Source organism: Helicoverpa armigera, chromosome 24 (assembly GCF_030705265.1).
Source record: "Helicoverpa armigera isolate CAAS_96S chromosome 24, ASM3070526v1, whole genome shotgun sequence".
Classification (NCBI taxonomy): Eukaryota; Metazoa; Arthropoda; class Insecta; order Lepidoptera; family Noctuidae; genus Helicoverpa; species Helicoverpa armigera.
The window spans coordinates 7,092,309-7,106,539 of record NC_087143.1 but is presented as its reverse complement, the minus strand read 5'-3'; the positions used below and the strand labels follow the sequence as shown (position 1 = coordinate 7,106,539).

Here is a 14,231-nt window from a genome sequence, read left to right as displayed (position 1 = left end):
AATACTTTCACTGTTAGGAAGCTACACTATCTACGCTGAACATGGGCTATGTTTTATCCGGGTACGGATATAAGTTTTCCTGAGATGCCGGTAAAACCTTGTGAAACAGCTGATGTAATATAAAGTAAACTTACTGTACTTGAATGTAATATGATTAAGATGTGTAACACATTAATTTAAATCTTAGGTGAGTTCGCTTAAGCATAACAAACTTGGAATTTTCTACAAAAAACCTTGCTATATTATTAACTAACTTATAGCATAGAAATAAAGACTATTTTCGTATTCCTCCTCGTATATTTTTATTACTTAAGTGCGCCATTGTACAAAATGTGCATAAAATATTAAATAAATAAATATTTTATTTATCTCACAATAAATAAATATTGTAGTTATGTGTAGTACCTACTTTGTAACTATGCACAATATACGCATCATAAACTCAAAGGAAATCCAATAATTTCCCGTTATTGACATACGAAATTGATACAATACCTAGTATGATATGTGTTAATATATTTCTATGTAGTGTGAAGGTTAGGTATTAGAAAACCCATATTATTGAATAATAATTGTTCTGTTTCTCTGCTCTTTATAAGTTATTGGTTGTTTCATCTGCATCCCAGGGTAACTTCTATCTGTACTTGGATAAAATATAGCCTATGTTACTCGGGAAGAGTATAGCTTCCAGACAGTGAATTTTTTTTTTTCAAATCGGTTCAGTAGTTTAGGGGCCTTAGGCTACAAATAAATAAACAAAAAAAATACTTTAGAATAGATCATTTTAACATATTATACTTGGTTTTCACATAATTTAGATTCTTAATACATGAATTTAAAAATCTTATTCGTTTAAGCGTACTTAGCAAACTAAATGAAAAGTTATAGGAAAGAAATTCAAGTTTATTTTCGTTTGGCGAAATAGGTAGGTATATTTCTTATACAAAACTATGTGTAGTTATATAACCACGAGTGATAAATTCTAAAGGATCGGATTTCCCGTTATTTACATACGCCATTGTTACAACATATGATGTTAGTATGTGTATATCTAATTATGAGGAAGGTCAATATATTAGAAAACCCAGGTTATTCAATAATTATCTACTTGGTCCCTGTTCTTAACATAATGACTAGATATTTTGTATGTCTTTTAATCTTAATTTTATTAAGATGTTACACTGTGGTAGACTTTCAATCAGGAAAATACTGTTACTTTTAGATGTTCTCGATTTTTATTTTATTTATGTGTTCATTCAGTTGGCTTAATTTAATATTTGCGTTATTGTATCGTAGTTTGGTAAAATGTTATAACCGACATATAATATGAAAGTAATTTGACCACAAAACGTGAGATAATAGTGAGTCATGAATTAAATATTCAATTAATATAATTTAAGAGGGAAACTCAAAACTTTCAAAACATACAAATATTTGCAACGATAACAATGATTCATACATTCAATATAGAAGAAATAGTAAATAAACTTTGACCTGAACTGAAATTGATATGAAAAATAAATTGTAATTAATATAATTAAGGAGGAAAACTCAAAACTTTTCCCTAGTAATTGATGATTACCAGGCTGCTGACGTCTTGGACACCAATTACTGCGTTTCGGAGGGCACGTATGTATAACGGTCCCGGACTGTCAATGAACATCCTTGGCAGTCGTTACGGGTAGTCAGAAGCTAGTATGTTTGACAATAGTCTAACTGGGTTGAGGAGGTCAGATAGGCAATCGCTCCTTGTAAAACACTGGTACTCAGTCGCATCCGTGTAGCCTGGGGCCGACCCTAACAGTTGAGAAAAGAGTCGGGAGATGATGAGCGGTTTCACACGCTCCCTGAGAGAACTAATCCCGCACCTAGACAAAAAAAAACCTATATGTTATTTTGAAATATGAGCAATGTTAATTTTAATTTAATTTTTGCGTGAAACAAGAACAAACACCTATACTTACAAACATTTGCAACGGTATCAATGATTCATACATTAAATATTGACGAAAGAGAAATCAATCTTTGACCCGAACTCAAAATAATTTAATAAAGATTATGTTAAATTAATTTAATTAAAGAGTTTTCCTTAGTAATTAATGATTAACATATTTCTGACGTCTTTACAGTGAAAGTGATGAATAATTGCCTAAATATTACCTGTACTAACTAAATGAAATAAAAATAAATAAATATGTGTAATAATATAACATATAGGTTTCTTTTTATCTGGTCGCGGAATGTTGTTCCCTCGGAAAGCGGGTGTCACTTCTTGCAGCAGCTAGTTAAGCTACACATATACAATTATTTATTGTATACGGTTCTTCAAATCATACAGACAGAATGGTGTTGCTTGGGAGTTTGTTCCACCACTTCTTCTTCCCAGCAAAAACACATAGGAAGTCGTGAAGGGCGGGCGTTTTGGGGGCTGTCTTTCGTAAAATTGACGTTCAAAAACTGCTGATTTTCAGCCTATTTTGAATAAATGACTTTTGATTTTTTTGATTTTGATTATTGCCAAGTTTTATCAAATTCATTCAGTAGTTTTTGCCTGAAAGACGAGCAAACTTTTGCGTGTAGGTACAAAATTAGTAGTGTAGCAATTTGAGTACCTATGAACATTTTATTCAGTGACGACGGTGACCACCTTTTACGTCATTCTAATTTACGAAGAGCACCTAATTCATTATTGTGGTAATCAAGTTCTGTGGGTTTACCGGAAAACTTTCACTTTGACGTAATGCCTTATAAGGAAGGTAGGAAACTAGTGAAATATGTAAACTAAATAGGACAATACCTTATAAGGGTACAGCTGAGAATTTAAACTGTTAAGGTCAATGTGTACCATTAATCAGCCCATTAGTCAAATTGGCGATTTGACAACAGAAAATGGTTCGGTTATCGCAATAGTTGAATGGTGCAACTAATTCTAAGTATATGAAAAAAGCGATCTTAAGGGTTAAGCAGCGATTGGCGCTCTCGGTCCGTGGATGGTTTATCATCTTATCAAAAAGAGTTCGTCGTGTTTCGGAAACCCCGTTAAGTTGATGGGTTGTCATTCGACCATCCTTGGCAGTCGTTATTTATTTAAATATTTATAAATGTATGCGTAGTCAATAGCCAGAAAGTCTGACTAGACTTATAATGGGATATCGGGTTCCCAAAATAAATAGGTTGAAGAGGTCAGAGATTTTAATGCCAGCCAATTTAATTCAACTAGCTTATAACTCGAATTAATTTAAGTAACGTTATTTCATGGACAAATTATTAAACAAAATTCGTGTGATTCCTTTGCTAGGGGCTTCATGGAATACATATTCCATAGAAACACTAACAAATTATAATGATGCTTTTCAGTACCCTTCAAATACAGGAAAAGCACGCCAATGTGGTCACGATACTATGGATATTTCATTAACTAAGTTTGTCCCACTTACGTATTTGGTAATGTTATGAAGTGTTAGTTACAATGAACTATTAAGTGACTTCCCGAAAAGGAGGTGGTTGTCAATACTTTTACTTTTTTATACTTCAAGTGACGCAAAACTCCTTCGTCCTATTCTGAACGTACATTCTTTTTAGGGTTCCGTACCCAAAGGTTAAAATGGGGCCCTATTGTTTTCGCTCCTCTGTCTGTCCGTCCGTCCGTTCGTTCGTCCGTCTGTCACCAGGCCGTATCTCATGAACCGTGATAGTGAGCTGAAATTTTCACAGTAGTTATTTTTGTTGCCGGTATAACAAAAAATACTGAAAACTAGAATTAAATAAATATTTTGGGGGCTTCCATACAACAAACGTGATTTTTTTATAAATAATGGTACGGAACCCTTCTTGGCCGGTTTTTTTTTGTATTAGCTTTACAAATCTCATTGACATATTGGTTTTTGTATAAAACAGTATCAGTTTTGTTGCAAAAAAGTATAAGTGAATAATGATAATTATGTTATGTTTATATAAAAATATATTTTTTTGTTACAGGATGAGAAACATCGAAAAAAATAAAGCACGATAAACGTTAAATAATTTTCACCGGACACTGCAAGTGAGTATGCGAATATGCTATCGAAATTTCGAGAAATATTGTATACATATACAAATATTATATGACGAAAAGATTCACTTGGAACACGGAATGCGAAATTGACCAGAACTTCTTAATTAATGATTGTCAATCATAAAAATACAATTTAATGATTAATGAAACAAATATGAATGATACCGATTTTTTTGCTCTAATTTATTTCAAAAGAGGTATGGATGCATTTCAAGGTACAGGCAAAACTATCTGTGTTTACATAATTGCAAAATTGAACTCCAAATGGGTAGATGACACAAAAATATAAAAAATATTTAAAAAGTCCTGAATAGCTGATTAATTTTGAAATTACCATATCTGTGGGGTTATAATGTATTTTTGGGGGAAAAGTATGACGTTATAATTATAATTTCCTACGTATTTACATTATGCATTTTGTTGATTAATGGTGTCAATCTACTTAATTGAGAAAATATTAAGATTTCGTGATGTTTTTGTAAATCCACCATAACAGTAGTTGCAAAAAATTCGGTAAATAATTTCTAGATTCTGGTGAAAAAATGCAAAAAATCAAAATTAAAATTCGTGTTCCGTGTTTTCAAAGTGAACAATGAAAAATCCCAAAATTATTGGGTTCAGGACAATAGTGTATAAGATTTTCAAAATATAAAAATTAATAGCTTTTAAGGGAAATAATATCAATTTGTTAACATTACATATATTGAAAAGGTTCAACTATTTTTTTGCTATTACATTATTTTCAATGAATATTAATCTACCGATTTGATAGACTTTACTGTTGTCCGTAAGACTTTGTAATGCGTCGATTGCTATCAACAAGAACGTGGTAACCAAAAGTTATCATTAAAATAAATAATATAATTGGTGATGGCAATTGATCGTGTCAAATTCTGTCAATGTTCGTGTTTTCTAACAATTTGTAGTATACTATATTGTAATGTGAGAATTCTTTGAGAAATATACACTAACAACATATCTTTGACTTGAAAATGTCTTCTTAGTAAAGGGGGTCTCATGAATGCGACTTTGTGAAAATATCTCCTCGACTCTTTTTATGTGTTTTTGAATAATTTACAAAAGATTTTGATACAATTGTGTTGAGCACAATTTTATTTAGTATTTATATTACCTATAATAATTAATAAATATTCTGTTAATTTTAATAAAGTTTAAAATAGTTTAAACCTTAGTATTTTAAGACTAACAGAATCCAGACACATATCGTTGAAAACTCACCTTCAAGCGACAAATAAATAATCGCATTCATGGAACCGCACTTTAATTGAGTGTCTGTGAAATATCTTTGCGTACTATACATATATGTCACAATGTTTATAATATATTATACATATATATTTAAATATAGCGTTTTATAGATCAATATTGTAGTTTTTTAGGTAGACAATGTTTTTCACGCTGCATGTAAAGAAAAATAGCTTATAACCATGTAAGTGACAGCAAAAATTAGGATTGCTTATGTTACCTAAATAACACTATATATAATAGGTAGCTATCTATCATCAAAAGCGTGGATATTCAAAGCTAAAGGCTAAAAAAAATCTTTCGAAAAAATAAACATAGTTTTATATATATCTTAGAAACTATTCGCTCGTTTTGATTTTTAACTTTTTCTATATAGTTTGCAACGAGCAGTACTGAATGCTATATGTAATAAGTTTATATGTAAACTAGTGTAAGTGTGTTTATAGATCTGTAGGGTAGATGTTCACATATCTGAGTTGAGTTGAATGAACGTCCATTTTAATGTCACCGAATTAACTTCCTGTTCAATGTATCTGTTTTAGTGGAAATTGGTACTTAAAAAATTCAAATAAAATTAATTTCAATTCGCAATAAAGTCATGTTGAGTCGTATTGTCATATGGAACACTGCACAGGAGCATTCTAAACAGATCTTAGTTTATATTATTTATTCCGGTTTTACAATTGAAATGCTTAATTACATTACAACCTAGCATAACTCTTCAGGAAAAGTATATAACATAATTTTCACACTATTATTAAAAGGAGTGAAATATTTTTTTTACAACACTTAATGTTTCGAACCTGTATTTTTAAGAACTGCCAAAAATCCTCTTTCGATTAAAAAAAAATGTATAAGTATATTTTTATTGTCTATGAGAATAAATGCCCTGGACTATAAAATCAAAATCAAGGAAAAATGCAAATTACAGACAGACTTTCTTGGAACTATCTCAAATTGATGACATCAAAAGTGCATAATTTCGCAACAGGACGCAATTACCTGCATTTTTTCCTTTTACTTTTCACGAGTGCAATGACACATACAAAATACATAATAAACACGGTGTTGAGGCAATACCAGTGGATTATTGACGGGACTTGAAATAAAATGTAACTTGACAACAAAACAATTAGTTTTTGACACTTACCACAGAATCTCAAAATAGGATCTCAGATTTAACTAGATATAGATACAACCAACAACGCACATTAATAATCCTTAGTACATTTATTTACATAGATATTAACATATTTACAATACATATAAAAAACTATCCTAGTAAAACAAACAAACAAAAAAATTAATAATCCCAAATAGATTAAACTTATAGAGTAAACTTCATTCAATACAAAACTTTACTAAAATTCACAGTGTCGCTTACATCATTTTATGTCAACGTCATTACTCGCCAAATATGACATATTGAGTGATACACTCATTTGCAAAGTTGTCTGTTTAGAATTATGGACTTTACTGCAGTTGGAATAAAGACTATAATAAATGATATTGTAAATTATATAAGAATGCCTAATAGGTATTTTTAGTGGTTTTAAGTAATGCTTATTGTATCTGAAAAGCATGTTTAATGTCCATTTTGTACATGTTTTCATTTATATCATAAGTTTCCACTAAAATAGGTACATTTGAACCTTCCGATTTACTAAACTATTAGTTAAGAAGATACGTATGTAATTGATATAAAAATGGTGAAAATTATAACAATATTATGTCCCCCAAACTGTGTGTTTTATTGCTTTTTCCTCGTCTCACAAAATTCTGTTCTATTACAATACTTCTTACCATAAATCTATAGATAAATAGAAGGCTAGTTGTAAGCGTGAAATATGGAAGTGTGTATATGAAGTCGTGTGATTTCTCAAATGAGGTCAAAATGTTATGTGACCTTATTAGAGATAAACTCAACTGTATATATATTTTTAATTATTTTCACTTACATCATAGCACTACATTGTACAAGGCCAATTTACACCAACAGCATAAAACGGCAATTTTCCCAAATATGTTGGGGTTGGCTTCCAGCCTAACCGGATTCAGCTGATTACCAGGGCTTTACAAGGAGCGACTTAACATGAAAATCCATAGCAAACAATTGTTTTTAAGATAAGTGAGGTTCATGTTGTCTCTACACTCGGGTCTAAATGTCCTTATACTTTGAAGGTCACTCATGTTACTAGAGATGTTGCTACTCCAGTGTTGCTATAAACAGTGACATCACTAAATATCCCATGAGATAACAGGCACCATTAAATTTATTATTTTCCTCACATTTGATTGCTGCACATCAAAACATCGGATCTGTTGTCAAGGAAACAATATTATCCAGCAATTGTTTCTAATGGCTATTCCATTGTTTTGTACCTCCTGCGATAAGATGCCGATCCAGGTGGTATACTTTAGCTTTAGAATTCCCATTATACTATAAACTACAGGTAAAAACACAGCAAAATTTTACCTATAGGTAGCCGCTATAAGATTCAAGTAGGTACCTATAAGATGTGGTCACTTCAAATATAGAAAAAAAAAACTATTTATCAACGCAGAAACGATTTCAAACTAAGTCCAGAAGTTTCAAAAGATTTCCTGCAGATATGAGACTCTTGAGATAGATTTGTGGGGTAAGTAGTATGGTAAAAAATAACGTGAGAAATAAGTATTTTAGAGTCTGATTGTGTATTCAACACTGAAATTACTTTGGTATTATTTTGAGGTCAGCAAGGCAAGATAGAAGATAGAATAACCAGAGGTTTGATAGGTAATTAATTAACCACAGCGTTAAATTGGATGCAGCCAAAACGCAGGTCATCAGTCAAGTGGCAATTAAAAGTTTCTGGCAAATCCGTTAACATTTTAACATTTTCGTTGCTTATGAGGAATTGAACTGAATTTCAGAATAGCCTACCTTCTACTTTATCGACTTCATAAACGCAAGTTTTCTTAAAACAATTGTTACTATGAATTTTCACGTTAATTTTTCAAGGTAAACAGTTGTTTAAAGGAAAATTGCATTTATGTTGTCGGTGGAAATGGGCTTGGTCTTTGCTTTCAGCAAGTCCCTTCTACGACGCCTATGCCTTTAATATTATATGATTGGAAGGAATTTTATGTCACAAACTTGTGTGATAATCTTCTGATCAAAAAAGGCGATGTTTTAATATTCCTTTACCACGAAAAGAAAGCCACATTATTCGTGAATGTCGTGGTAAACCATGGCCCGGGAAACCAGCGCGAGGAACAAAAAATCAGTTAAAAAAGTAACTGCCTTCATACATTTGTTTATTTGATGCATCAATGACGTACACACTACGTAATCGACATAAGCTATTACACATAAAACGTCATAGATAACAATGTTATATGTTGTACACCATAACATCATCCATGTTTTTCCCACTTTTTAGTGTCATCATATGTCTAACCTTTTCCCGATTTAATTGGGGTCAACCAACCGCGGCGCCAGCTAAGCAACAATGCTTTTGTACATTACTGCTTATATGAACTCAACTGCCGAGTTTCTGAGCACTCATAAACCCCGTCAAAGACATACACAAGTGTAGATAGGTTTTTTGATACATACTTAAATGTTTTCCTCTTTTTAGTTTTGTTTATGTAAAAACGTAGATTTAATGAAGTTGGAATATGTATAAGTATGTATAAATTGGTACAGAAATGAAGACCCACCAAGAAACAAGGTACTTATGATACAAATGTTCACCCATCCATTAATAGACAGCGTTAATAGCAGTTTCACTTATGATCCGTCGACTCGTGTGTTACTTAGTCATGAATTTCTCAACGTCTTATTAGTAACTATACGTACCTATATAAATTATGGTTTTCCTAAACACATGAAGCATAGGTCACCAGCCTTAGATACCGATACTGACTTTGTGCTACTTTCTGATAAACCACAGTAACGTTATTAAGTAAATCCTAACCTAGTACTTTAATTATCTTGTCTTGCTCAACAAAAGGGCTTATTTCAAACATGTTACCAATCACGTAGACCCTGAAAGAGCCTATGTAATAGTTGCATCATCATAAAACGTCATTAAACGTCACCTTTTGTGTAATACTAATAATTATTATCCCCAACGCGAGTCGCGTGCGGTCGTGGTAATTAGGAGGCAAGTGATTGTACCTACATAATTATAATAAATTGGTAGGCAATTTTAACATGTTTTTACTCACGTAGCTAATCATTTTAAATGACTTTTCAAGAATATCAGTTGCTATGTGGTAATGAGTCGTTGTTCCACTCGCTCCTCAAAGAGATGTCAGCAACCCCAGCTCGGCCCAGCAGGGCCAAGGTCTGCGGGGGCTGCGGGATTGTGCGAAAGAGTTACCGCGGCCCTGGTACATAAAAGGCCTACGACGGAACGACGGTTTTTAGATAGTAAGAGTCTGACCCTCCCTCACCGCTGCTAACCCACAGCGGGAGGGGTCATTTGATGATTATTGACGTCGTTAAAAAATAAAAGTCGTTTAAAGCACAAATTCTCAATAACTAAATAAGATAACTTATAATTTCAAATTGGACCAGTTCCTGATATAATGGTATATAATATAATATTTGCGGTTTTCGGCATACGTTTCCATATAATTTAATTAATTAGTATGTAATAGGCACACATTTCTATATAGCAACTAGGTTATGACCACATGGTTCTACGTCACTTCAGTTCGAGGAAAGGTTGCTAACATTTCAAAATAACATAAGTAGTATTTACTAACAACAATATATATGTAATGAACATAATTTTCTATCGTGTCGAATTCCTGTTACCTAGAGGTACATGTCATCTGTGACGAGTTACCGTGAATTCATACTGTGGTCCGTTTTATCACTATTTTACTAATTTACCGTTGCAGTCACAAGTAAAGTTGCAGTAAGTATTAACACAGTGAAAATTACAATTCAGTACATACTTAATTGAAAACTGAAATCTGAAATGCAAAAGCTGTGTTCAGTGACTTTTGTAACATATACCAAATGTACCAATATGTACCTAACAAGTAAGTGACAGTTAAGCATGGGAGATTTAACCGTTGAGGTATTTTGTAATTCTTATGTTACTTATAATATGCTTCCGCCCGCGGCTTCGTCCGCGTAGAGTTCGGTTATATCGCGTTTCCAAGAGAATTCTTCTTCTTTCTCAAGGTCAACTCTACCTCTGTACCAAATTTTATTAAAATCAGTTCAGTGGTTTATACGTGAGAGGGTAACAGACAGACATAGTCACTTTCTCATCTATACTAATATTATAAAGAGGAAAACTTTGTTTGTTTGTTTGGTTGTAATGAATAGGCTCAAAAACTACTGGACCGTTTTTAAAAATTCTTTCACCATTCGAAAGCTACATTATCCACGATAACATAGGCTATATTTTATCCCGGTACGGGCAGTAGTACTACGGGACGCGGGTGAAACCGCGGGAAAACGGCTAGTTTATAATATTAGTAGGGATTTTGCTGTTTGTACCTCATATTTTATAGTAAACTAGATCTTTAGGTTACTTAAAAAGTTGAATCAAGTACTAGCTACTTGGATACTTTTTATTCGTGTCAACTTTCAGTAGCTAAGTTTTTATTACCAAAGGCAAAGATTACTAATTAGTTACAATGTAAAATGGACTTTCTGTACAAATGTGTCATTGTAACCATTATATCATAGGCCTGAAAAACAACACATATGTAGGTACATATGTTGTCATTAACCTACTGAATTCCTGTTAGGTACGCTGACGTTGCTAGGCGCTTGAATTGGTTTACCTTTAAGGCGGTGTAAGACGCAAAACCGCTATTTTGGCGCTTTTAACATATTTAAGCTACTGACTAACCATAACTGTAAAAGGTGTCCAAGATCCACAATTTGTACGTACCTTCCGAAACACGTCATTCCCGGTTTTAAAATACTCGTTATGTCATGGATTGCTTGCTTTAGGATCGATCGAACCGTGCGGCTGTCAATTGTTATTGGGCAAACCAAAACTCTGTGGTTACATTAATTTTAGGGACAAATTCCTTCAAAATTACTGTACCCACGTCAACCGACTCATCGAAGTTATTAAGATAACGGTATGATACAGACCTGCACCAATAGTACTCCTATAATAAAGCATAAAGAATATAATTACTTAGTCATCAGGAAAATCCCCTATAAAACAGTTCTTTAGACGTGCATCAAACTGATTCATTGCAAGGAAATCAAAGAAATTGTGCTACTTATACTATAATATGTAGGGGAATCACCTCTTTTCTTTTAGCGGTAGTTTTTAGAAAATAGTTCTCATCATCATCAACTTAAGAGCCCAGCTCTTGTCGGTCTAGCTCCTTCCATTTACGCCTATCTAGCGCCAACTCCTGAACTTCCTTAAACGTCACAACATTCACCTTCTCTTAAATTTGCTTGATGTAACTTTACCTTGGACGACCCCTTCCCCTCTTTGAAAAAGTAATAAACAGAATAGAAAGTAAAAGACAACTATTGCATAACATAGAGAACAGGAGAGGAAAAATGATAGGACACCTTATACGTCACGACAATTTCATCAAAAACATCGTGGAAGGGAAAGTCGAAGGAAAATAGTTCAACATCACACAAAATATTTCTTAATAGGTCGCATACATATGTATGTATGTTACATTACATTCACATCATCTATAGGTATCTATACTAATATAATAAAAAGGAAACATTGTTTTCATTAATTGTTTGTTTGGTTCTCTAAAGGTTCCAAAACTACAAAACCGATTTGAAAATTCTTTCACTGTTAGAAAGCTACACTTTTCCCTAGTAACAGGCCATATTTTATCCCGTTACGAATACGACGTTTACACGGAACACGCCTAAAACAAAAATGTACTGTAATTACAGGAATTCAGCTTAAAGTTATTACGGTCTTGATAACGCTACATAAATGTGCGAATATTATGTATATTAATCATGTATTAAAATTTAACTAATTATCGCGGTTTAAGTTTCGTGCTAATTTACGTAACAATGGTAACGTAATCATCTGAAAACCTTAAGGAAAAATTAACTTATTCGGTTTAATTAAAGACAAAGCTGAGCTCAGGTAACTGTTGACGTAGCAACTGCAAGTCGTCATCATTTAACAAATCATCATCATGCATCATCTGTCGAGCCTTTTCTCAACTATGTTGGGGTCGGCTTCCAGTCTAACCGGATGCAGCTGAGTAGGTGTAGTAGCTAGGTAGGCCTACCAGTGTGCTACAAGGAACGACTGCCTATCTGACCTCCTAAACCCAGTTTGGTACCTGGGCAACCTTATACCACGACAACAAGACTTTCTTTTGACGACCCGTAACGACTGACAAGGATGTTCAAATGACAGCCGGGACCTACAGTTTAACGTGCCATCCGAAACACGGTCATTTGTGTCCAAGATATATTTAGAAAGTACTTACAATCTTAGAATAGTTGCATTGGTACTTGCTTGACTTGAAATCGAACCCACACTCGTACTTGAGAGGTTGGTTCTTTACCCACTAGGCCACTACTATTTTTAACAAACTGCGTTTAAATTATGTGCACGTATCGGAGATGCTAAACCAGTTGACTATTTATAACTACATCTTCGTTCTAAGCGATTTTTAATGTCGTCTACAACTGTATGAATGGATTAGTCTTTTTTACATTAAAGTAAGCTAAGCAAACTGGTTTAGCTTAATGATGACGTCAGAATTAAATTAGTTTGTACATAAGAACAACTTTTTACCTTATTTTATCGAAAGAGCTCAGTTGAGACTAGTTTAGTAGCATTTTGATTTTCGTCGAAATATTTTAAATTATACTGAAAGTCATATTGAATTATGGGTGTGTCCAACCATATACAGTAGGTAGGCACTTTTTATTTTTGTTGTTTATAGAATAACTATCCTCAGGCTTGTTGAGATTTTTTGAAATCATTGCATCGAATTTCGTTTCGCCGAAATTCCATAACCTCTACGTTCGTATTAAAAAAATCTTTACGTATTACGTACCTATAAGGTATATTAGGTAAGTTCTAGCATCCGTTTCCCGGAAAGCCATTGCAACGATATGCTCACACCGAATTACTGACGCCACGTTCCAATAAATTTACGAGTTATATGAAAAGTGATTTTTCCGGGTGCGCGAAGTAGGTAATACAAATGTTACTAAGTAGGTACCCGGTACTCAGAGTGATCAGTGATGATGTCCTCCTAGCCGATTAACGGCTACGGCGGCTGTTTTCATGTAAGGAAATTAGCCAACTGCGCAGGACATATAATAGTGCACAAGCATTTGTGCAGACACAGATGCACCCACTATTCCTTCATTCTCACAGCCCTATGGGACGGCAATCCGACACGACCGGAGAGAGATCCAGCGGAGGACCGATATTTACGTGCTCACTGAGACTAAATAACCTAAAAGAATATACTAAAATTAAAAGTTAAAAACTCAAAGTCGGCCGATTTAACCGGTATCAGAGCGACTAAAAACTTTAATTTACTTCACTATAGGCACCGTGCGTAAACTATAGATGGCGTTATAATCCCGACAGTAGAGACACCGTGCGAGTAAAAAAAGAAACTTTCCAAACCCATTGGTTGTCACTGTCTAGTCTGTAAATGTGATTTTACAATGATTAAAAATATAATATATAAAATACAATGATTAAAATTATAAAATATGGTTTTCTACCAATAAACAATGATCGGCAGCGTAGTCAAAATATATCAAAAGGCCAAAAGCTATTCGAGTCGGGCCATGTTTTTGATGTCATAGAAACAGTTGGCCAAGAACAAGAAACAATATTAACTGGCAAAATTGTTGCTCAGACAAAAATTTCAAATGTATATTATGTTAAGATAACAGGAAGTACCTTTTTTAAATTAATTG

The 14,231-nt window shown here is 33.3% G+C and overlaps 1 protein-coding gene across 1 annotated transcript in view; it reads left to right on the top strand.

Moving 5' to 3' along the window:
- Positions 1-5,086, top strand: part of LOC110371191 (uncharacterized) — a 130,622-nt gene extending 125,536 nt beyond the window's left edge. The window contains exon 26 of the mRNA XM_064040995.1: positions 3,979-5,086. The gene's annotated coding sequence lies outside the window, so the exon portion shown is untranslated. The remainder of the gene's footprint in view (positions 1-3,978) is intronic.
- The last annotated feature ends 9,145 nt before the right edge of the window (positions 5,087-14,231 follow it).